Genomic DNA, 8,594 nt, shown 5'->3' on the forward strand with positions numbered 1-8,594 from the left:
CAGCTGCACATCATCAAAGCACTGATGATGCTGATTTTTTTTGCTCATGTTTCAGAAATTAAATGTATAAGTGACAGTATTTAAAGCCCAGGTTCATCTTCTCCTCTTCTAATGTGTCAAAACCATGAATTTGCTTCTCACAGTGACGGTTTCAGCCTGCGGTATTGAGGAGGGAGATCGTTGTCAGTGTGTGAGTGCAGCCTTGGGGTGACGATAGCTGACTGAGCCCAGTTGCTGGGTGGACGACCTTCTCTGGTCTTTACATCCTGGCGACACCCTTACACCTTCACGTGCCCCTGCAGAGCGTATCACCCCCCCTTTTCCTCTTTTACAACACCCCCAACCACCACCACCAACCCTGCACCCTCGCCTTCTACTCCACATGAATAATGCAAGGGGCCTCCTCGATCGTCGCTACCAACATGCCACGGCATGTTTTATTCACACTAAAGTCAGACAGATCTCCCCTTGCCGCTGCCCAGATCCGTGAGCCGCCCGCCGGCCTCAAAGACATCAGCACTGTGTCTGCTCGCTCAGTCTCCTTGACCTGCGCATCCCTGCAGAGGAGGGCGACCCCACGTTTTAATGGATGTACGGAGCTGCAGGTAAATATTTGAATTTAATTCTGCACAGCCTGTCACATCCCGCTGAAAATAAATGCTGCTCATTCAGTCGTCCTATTTCCATCCCATTTAGCTGCTGTCTCCTTGTTGTTGTTTGTTCATGCCTTTTCAAGGTGGCATTGTGTCTATGCTCTTAACACACACAGTGAAATAGAGGGGAAAAAAAGCATTTTAAACATCAAAAACTCTCTTTTAAATAAAAATATTTTTGATGCACTTTGGGTCTTAGAGATGAAACAGTACCACTTTCTGATGGAGCAATCTATATAAAGCGTTTACTAGTTGTAACTAGTTGCCTAATTAATGGTTGCTAAATCATTTCCTAATGCAATAAAGATCCATTATTAATCATTTGGGTTGTCTGGTTGCGACAAAACCCTTTGACTAATTGAACTGTTTGACCTCTGACCTTCAGGAAAACAGCTGCATATGATCTGGACAAAAAATCCATTTATTCATCCATTTATGCAACTTATTAAGCACTGATTAATGGATTACTAACATTTATAACTGCATCACAAAGATTTTGCACAAGCTGGCAGATCAACATTTGTTCCACTATAATGACTTATAACTGATCTATTAACCATTGAACCAACAGTTTCAACTTATACACCCCTCATAAAAGGTTTACACTGACACTTTCTACGCAGTCAAATGTGATTTTGGACCAGCTAATCCCTACAATCTTATGAAATTGCACATAGACGGATGTGGTGTAATATCAGGAGTGTGTTTATATACCAAAACGCAAAACTTTTGTTTACATGGCTGTGGTCAAAGTTGCTGGAAACTTCTGACTAAACTACTTCCTTTTACGTCACAGCAAACAGTGTTTACCTGCAACAACTGTTTACCTGAGCCGTTGTCCTGAAGGTGAGATGTTCCCTTCACCCAACTGTTTTCTGTATCATTTGAACATGCATGCACCCATGAGTAACCACCAGTGTTCCTGTTTTGAAAACAATATGCTTCCCTTACTCTAACAGACAGTGTTGCCACATCAGAGTTTTTCACCCTTATCTGACAGCCCGATCACCTCCACTCATTATCTTATGGCAGGGTCCGAGAAGTGGCTTTGGTCACGCGTTACCGATCCTCCATGGCCACGTCACGCGGGAATAACCAGACTTTGTTGAACCATTTGTTACCCTACGGGACTCATGTCTCCTCTCCTTTCTGAACTACTTGATTTATTACTCATTTGTGTTCCCATCAGGGCTGAACAGTCAGTAGCAGGATGGTTCCAGGTTCAAGTCCCGGGCTTTCTGTACAGGTTTGGTCCCATTTCACCCAAACACATTCAGCTCTGATGGACTGGAGGCTGTTTTCACCAAATACAACTATGTTAACCTCTTTCACCCCTGAAACAGGTTAAACAGTGAAGGCTCAGATGCTGTCTCTGTTTTCACCAACAATAATATCTTGCATCATCCTGGCTCTCCTTAGTATGCATCTTGCAAAAATGCTCTTTCACCTCTGAGTGTTGAGGCGTCCAGCGTCCAGATGGTCCTCCATGGCAGCCTCTCCATCCTTGGAAGCATCGCTAAGTGCTAAAATTGGCTGCTACCAGGCACAAATACTGTTGCATTATGTCTCTTAGCAAAGAATAAAAGTGCTTGTACTATCCCAAATCATGACAGTTAAATCACATTATGTTATTTTTAATTTTCTGATTGTATTTTACTGATCAATGATATTAATGGAATATTTCACACTCCCTGACCACCTTACAGATAATACTTGTATAAGACTTCTGTCATGATAAACTGTATATGAGTTGCTCTTGATTACAAAATTAATTCAAGCATGACATGTTTACATTAAGTAAATGGGTCAAAGGCAAAATGTCATGTTTTTGTTTTGGACTATTTTATCTCCTTAACATCACGCTCCACCTTCTTTATGATATGATATGATTTAAGGTTTAGATTTAATAAGGAAAATCATTATTTATCTTGAATAAAAATCTAAATTGCCCATACACTGTCTCACTTACTGCTTGCATTTTTAATTAGAACTTTCCTGTCTACAGAACCACCATCAGGTGTATGGACGAACAGCACAGTTACATTCAATCATAACTGGCTTATGATCTAATGACACACAAACATTAGGCCATCTGAGCGTTTGCTAACCTCCCCTGAACAGCTAATGTCCGTAGCTTTGTTTCAAAAACCAAAAATGTGAGCAAACTTGTCAGCAATGTGCATGTGCGGCTAACTAGCTTCCTGCCTACAGTAGCCTCCAACGACAAGAAGCATATTATTGACCAACAACATTAATTTTTGGTGTTAAAATAGCCCCAAATAGCACATACAATGTGTAGTAGTTTCTCTTTGGGTGAAAGCAGCATGTCCTGGATGCTAAAGTTTAAGCTACATTAGCATATTAGCACGTATTCATGGTTCAGGTTTTAAAACAGTTTGACAGTCAGTTTGACACATTAAAAAGCGTTCAACCAGTTCACGGAGCTAATGTTAGCTTAATTAGCTAGCTAGCTAAAGTTGACAAAACCTGCTCGCAGCAGTTGTCTGTCAAATTGACAGCTAGAAATGAGAAGTGGGGTTTTGTCTATCTTTCAAATCAAGGAACCATTGTTTCAAAAATTAAGAAAGAAGAAGAAGAAAGACTATGAATGAATCTTCCCTTTAAACTGTGTGTGTGAGAGAATGCTAGTTTGATAAGTATCAGCGACTATTTGGTGAACGAAACACCTTGAGGAGAGACACGTAGCTATCTTGGTAATTAGGTAAAAAAAATTCCATAAAAATGAGAAAAAATGACCAATATTCATCATAATTTTTAGCAGGCTTATTCTGCTAAACTAACTATTTTGCATAAAGGTTTTGGTATAATGATAATGCTGCTGTGACTGTGTTTTTCTTCAGCACATGTATGAAGAGTGTTGTAAAAGGAAAAAGCAATATTTTGTTGACTTTGCCTCCACACCACACACACCATATGACAACCTCATTAAAAGGCCCTTAAAGCACTCATTTATGTCTAACACGCTTCATTTTATGGATTGTGGATGCCGAAATGCCCTTTAGACCCAACAAGGAGCCTCCTGGGAGTCTCTGAATCTGCTCCTGTCCAAGTTTAGTAAATACAGCCTGAAAACAGATGTCGCTGCTCAGATAGCTATCGGGAGGAAGGACCGTGGGCCCAGTGGAGCGATCCTGGCCGACAGAGGTCATGTTCTGCAGCGGGAGAGTAACTGAGCACATCATTGAAAGCTCAACTTGACCCTTGGTGAGTTATTGCGTGGAGGTGTCTGGTCTGTACAGAGGCCCTGTTCAGATCACTTACATCCCACGCTACCTGCGGTGCTCCAGAGGCTGCAGGGTGGTTTATGTTTGGAGGTGTAACATCTATGGGTGTTCACACTGCTATCAAGGGAGAGGCTCAAAGAGAAAACATTTTTTTTTGCAGCTGAAGTCAATTTTGTGTTTTTTCTCATGCTAAATTCATAAAAAATTGAGCTGCTGTACACCAGGCTCTTTTCTTTTTTACTCTGTGAAGTGTTCCCATCATTCACTCAAGGCTTACTTAACCAGCAGAGTGGAGATGAAAGCTTGAGCATTCGAGTACCCCCAAGATCCTTTGATGCCCGACCATGAAGTATGTCTCAGAGCTTTTAGCATTCCTGACTCTGGAAATCAGTCGGAAAGATTTTTTTTGTCTCTGAGAGCAGGAGGTCCTCACGGTGAACGGTTTTCCTGAATTGAATGTATGTTGTTAGACTGTTGAACCGAAATGCACTGAGTCAGGTACTGCACAGCCACACTATGTCTAATCTTACCATGCAACTGCTGGATGGCTGTTGAGCAACTGCAAAACCGTTGTTGAGCGTTACGGGTGAAATAGATGCAGAACCGCTTGATTGTGATAATGTGCAGCAGTTGTGCATTGTTTGTTGGAGATACAGTGCCGAACCTCCTATCGCCTCTCTTCTATTTTGAGCACAGCTGTCTATTAGCTGAGTGCCTGTAAGCCAGTTTCTCTGCGCTCAGCTTTTTGTCAACTCTGCGGAGATTTGGGTAATGGCTTCCGCTCAGCTTAGGGAACAGCTCTAAGTGTGCAGACAGACTTCATCTCCTTTCCTCAGCAGGCTCTCCTCATCAAAAAGCTGAATCCCAGAGGCCGCCCTCCGCTGCCTGCACGGGCCCTCCTGGTCTCAGCTGTTCAGGCTCTGGAGACCATCGGGCCCACTCAGCTGTCTGTTCCCGTCCTGAACCCCCGCCCCTCTGCTAACCACCGGCAGTATAACCCCCACTAGCATTGACAGCATCTGTCAGTGTCACTCATTCAGCAGCTTTCTGATGTTTGACCTTTTGAGATGGAAATGTGCCAGAACTGTAAACACACTTTGTTTTATCGTTATTCTCCATTGTTCACCGGCTACAGGGGAATATTACTGCTTGACACGGCCATAAATGTCCTCTTTCACCATCCTGCGTGCGGTATATGACTTTGTGTAGAGCGATATGTATAAGACTGCATGAGGAGATAAATTACCTGCAGCATCATTTCTCATTTTTCTTTCAGATTGGAATCAGGCAAAGGACAGAAGGAGCAGGAGCTTCATGACGCCGCAGCATAAGATCACGCCTGCCTTCTTTTTATTGGAGGCACTCAGTGATCTGCAGGCTCCATTCCCCTCGCGGGGGAAGTCGTTTGTCAAAGACAGATCCCCTCAGGAGCTCTGCTGGATTTAAGGGTTTCCTCCTCTGTTCATGGGGCACATTTCCCAGAATTACACTCATTCATGATGAGTGAAAGCATCCAGAGGAAAAAAGAGGTGCTTCTCGCCTCCATTCAGCAGCCCAGGCCCCTAATCTCTTCTGGGACGGCCCACAATGAGAAAGGAAGGCCGGCACTCACATCGAGCGCCGGCCTGTAATAAAGGGGCAGTGACAATAGATAAAATTTCATGGCATAACATGAACTGCCTCTGCTGCGAGGAACTTTTAAAACACATGTTTCTTTGTCACACAGAAGTAAATATGTGTGTCATTATAATGACTGCATGCGTCATTTTTGGCAGATTTCTGAGTCTAGTTTTGTTTTGTGTGTTGGTACACGTTTGTGTAGCTTTTCAACACAAACTACACTAATGACAACATGCAGTAACGTATGTTTTGCCAGTAAGTGATGCTATTTACATAATATTGCAGCAGAAATATGCAAACAAAGACACATGGATGAACATATGGTATCATCTCCAACATATGATAACTTAACCCCCTTACATGCAGTTTTGGGTTATTAAAGTCATCTTATTTCACAGCACTGTATACATACAGTATCAGCTTGTTCCACCTCGTCAGTGAAGCTCTGTCATGTTTACACTGAGTGACATATTTAAATCCAGGACTCTGTTTTATGGCTGCCACGTTCCATTGAAAGGAAATCATCTAAATGAAGTGAGCATCATTTTATACACATTCCCCCCACGCTCGCCCTGACATATTTGGTGCCTTTGCAGTTGAAATTTGTGATGTGAGACAAAGTTCTGTGGGTTTGAATGGCTGCACAGCAGAGTCTGTGATGACTGACCCATCAGTGGTGTGTTCATGAACTAAGAAAAGCGGCTGGATTTTTACCTTCAAGACAGTATGCATGTTTAGATGCAGAGGGAGAGTTTCTCTGCCCATGAAGGTCATTCATTTCATTATAATTTCCTGGAAAGAACGATGCAATTTTGTACTAATTATATACTCCACCAGTACAAGCATGTACTCATTCTTCATTTATTATTGTAAACTTTATGTGTTGCATTACCTGCTCGCCTGTCCACAAAATGTCGCGTGTTTTGCATGTTGAGCTCACCTGCTGTGCACTGAATTTTTACTGGACTAACAATTACTGTAACTGCAATTAATGGTTGACACGGTCTCTATTTTCTCTGTAATTATCACCAAATCGCACAGCTTGTTTCCAAGAAACCTTGAAATTCATTTAATTGTTCATTTTATCAGAAGCCTTAAATTGCATGAAATGCACAGTGACAATATCTTGAATTAACTGTTAAGTAAACAGCTGAACGTTGTGGTAAAATGGAAATCTTTCATATGATATTAAACTTAGATAATATCAATAAAATATCTGCACAGATCTGTAAATTGTACATTCATAATTAATTGATGCTGCTGCAGTCTTGGCAGTGCGGCTGCTTCAAGCAATGACAGCTCTACATACATGGATGCTTTAATAGAAATATATGCTTTGCTTTAGTTGAAACAGCAACCAGGGCAAAGTAAACACTGTATGTGTGTTGGTTGCATAATGAGGTGCATTAGCAGACTGGCTGGAGGCAATCTGCAGGATATCTGGCCTGGAAAAACTTCACCCAGTGGCTCTGTGACCTGCTCATCACCTGAAAGAGCATCAACGAGCACGCCGCGCTCATTCATACGTCACACCTGCTGCAAACCACAGCCGAGCATTTGTCCTCTGTCTCTTAACCAGTTCAGTCTGGTGCACCAGAACTGGTGGCCTAGTTTTTACCAAAACAGCCAAACAAAGCCAGAGGACGTTTTGGTAAATAGCAGTAGCCCCTGGAGCCGGTGGCACTCTCCTCTTCTGGTGTTGTTGCTAGGAGACAGTGGGTCTAAAATCTGGCTTTCGATGAGGTGCACCTGCTTCGCGGGGTCTGGCACATTCGGTGTCTGCACATTCAACACATGGGAGGAAGAACTGATCTGAGCTGCATGGATCTTAGGGGTGCTTTCTGTCCTGCTTTTCCTGATTAGATAATTGAGCTGAGTTGAGTGAAATCACCAGGGACAGGTGTGTGTGTGTGTGTGTGTGTGTGTGTGTGTGTGTGTGTGTGTGTGTGAAGGTGTTTTCTGCTCTTGCGCTCATACTCTACTGTACACACTCTCCCAAAACTACAGAACGTCCTTCCTCTGTCTTTTGCGAGTGAGTAAACACAGCACGGGCTCAAAAGTCAATAAAGGACAAAAGGATTTAGAATCATGCAGCTTATGCGATTTTGAAGTGAAGCAGAGCGCCGTCTCTGAGAGCAGTCACACCCGGTTAACAGCTCATCCCCATTAGGTCCATAAAGACGCAAAAGATGCTACTTGTTTGGGTGAAAAATGGGTCAGTTGCACTATAATTCACTGACACGTGGGATCTGAGTGCAGAATGTGTGATTATTTAACTAGAGAAGTTGCTGTACTTTTGCCCGGTCAGCTGGGACCCAACAGCTGCCTGCTGTGACCCTGAACGCATCAGGAGGAGCTCTTCTGTACGCACCATCATGTGGGGAAAAGTACATCGTCCTGCATAACTTTAATACTTCACACCTCCTCATTTTGTCACGATTCACGGCGAGTGAAAAGTAGACCTCGTTAACAGACCTTTCTGGAGGAAAGTGAAACAAAGCTCCTCGCTGTGCATCACGTGAGGATGAAAATAGCACTTGAGCATCACTCTTCTGGTGTCTCATTGGCTCCTCTGTGCTGCTATGTGTGTCAGCCTCCGTCTGTGTGGCTGCTGGGCTCCACTGTACCGTTCATGTGTCAGACTGGAGCGCCTCCAGCCCCAGTCTGGAAGATGATCAGCTGGGCGCGACAGGGTCCGCCAGGGAACCAAAGCCAACAGCCAATAAACACGTCCGTACACGCACACTGACCTGCTGAGCTGCAGAGTGTTAATTGTGCTGTGGGTCATTAGGCTCAACACAGGCATATTTCAGACCTGGCCTCCTTGCAGGCTTTGACCTTCTGCTGGGCACCCTGGGTAATTCTGGATGTGGGCGCCAGCACCAAACTGACTGGTGTGAGCCGCCAAGCCAAAATTATCACTTTCTTCATAAATAATGATGAGGGGAGCTGACCTAGTGGCCGTGTTACTCGATATACACCATATAAATTTCTATATGTTGGTTTTCATTTCAGGGTTTTCCAGATTTCCTTGTTGCTCTCTGTATTCAATTTTTCTGATACACTATTTTGAGGA

Source organism: Chaetodon auriga, chromosome 21, assembly GCF_051107435.1.
Source record: "Chaetodon auriga isolate fChaAug3 chromosome 21, fChaAug3.hap1, whole genome shotgun sequence".
NCBI lineage: Eukaryota > Metazoa > Chordata > Actinopteri > Chaetodontiformes > Chaetodontidae > Chaetodon > Chaetodon auriga.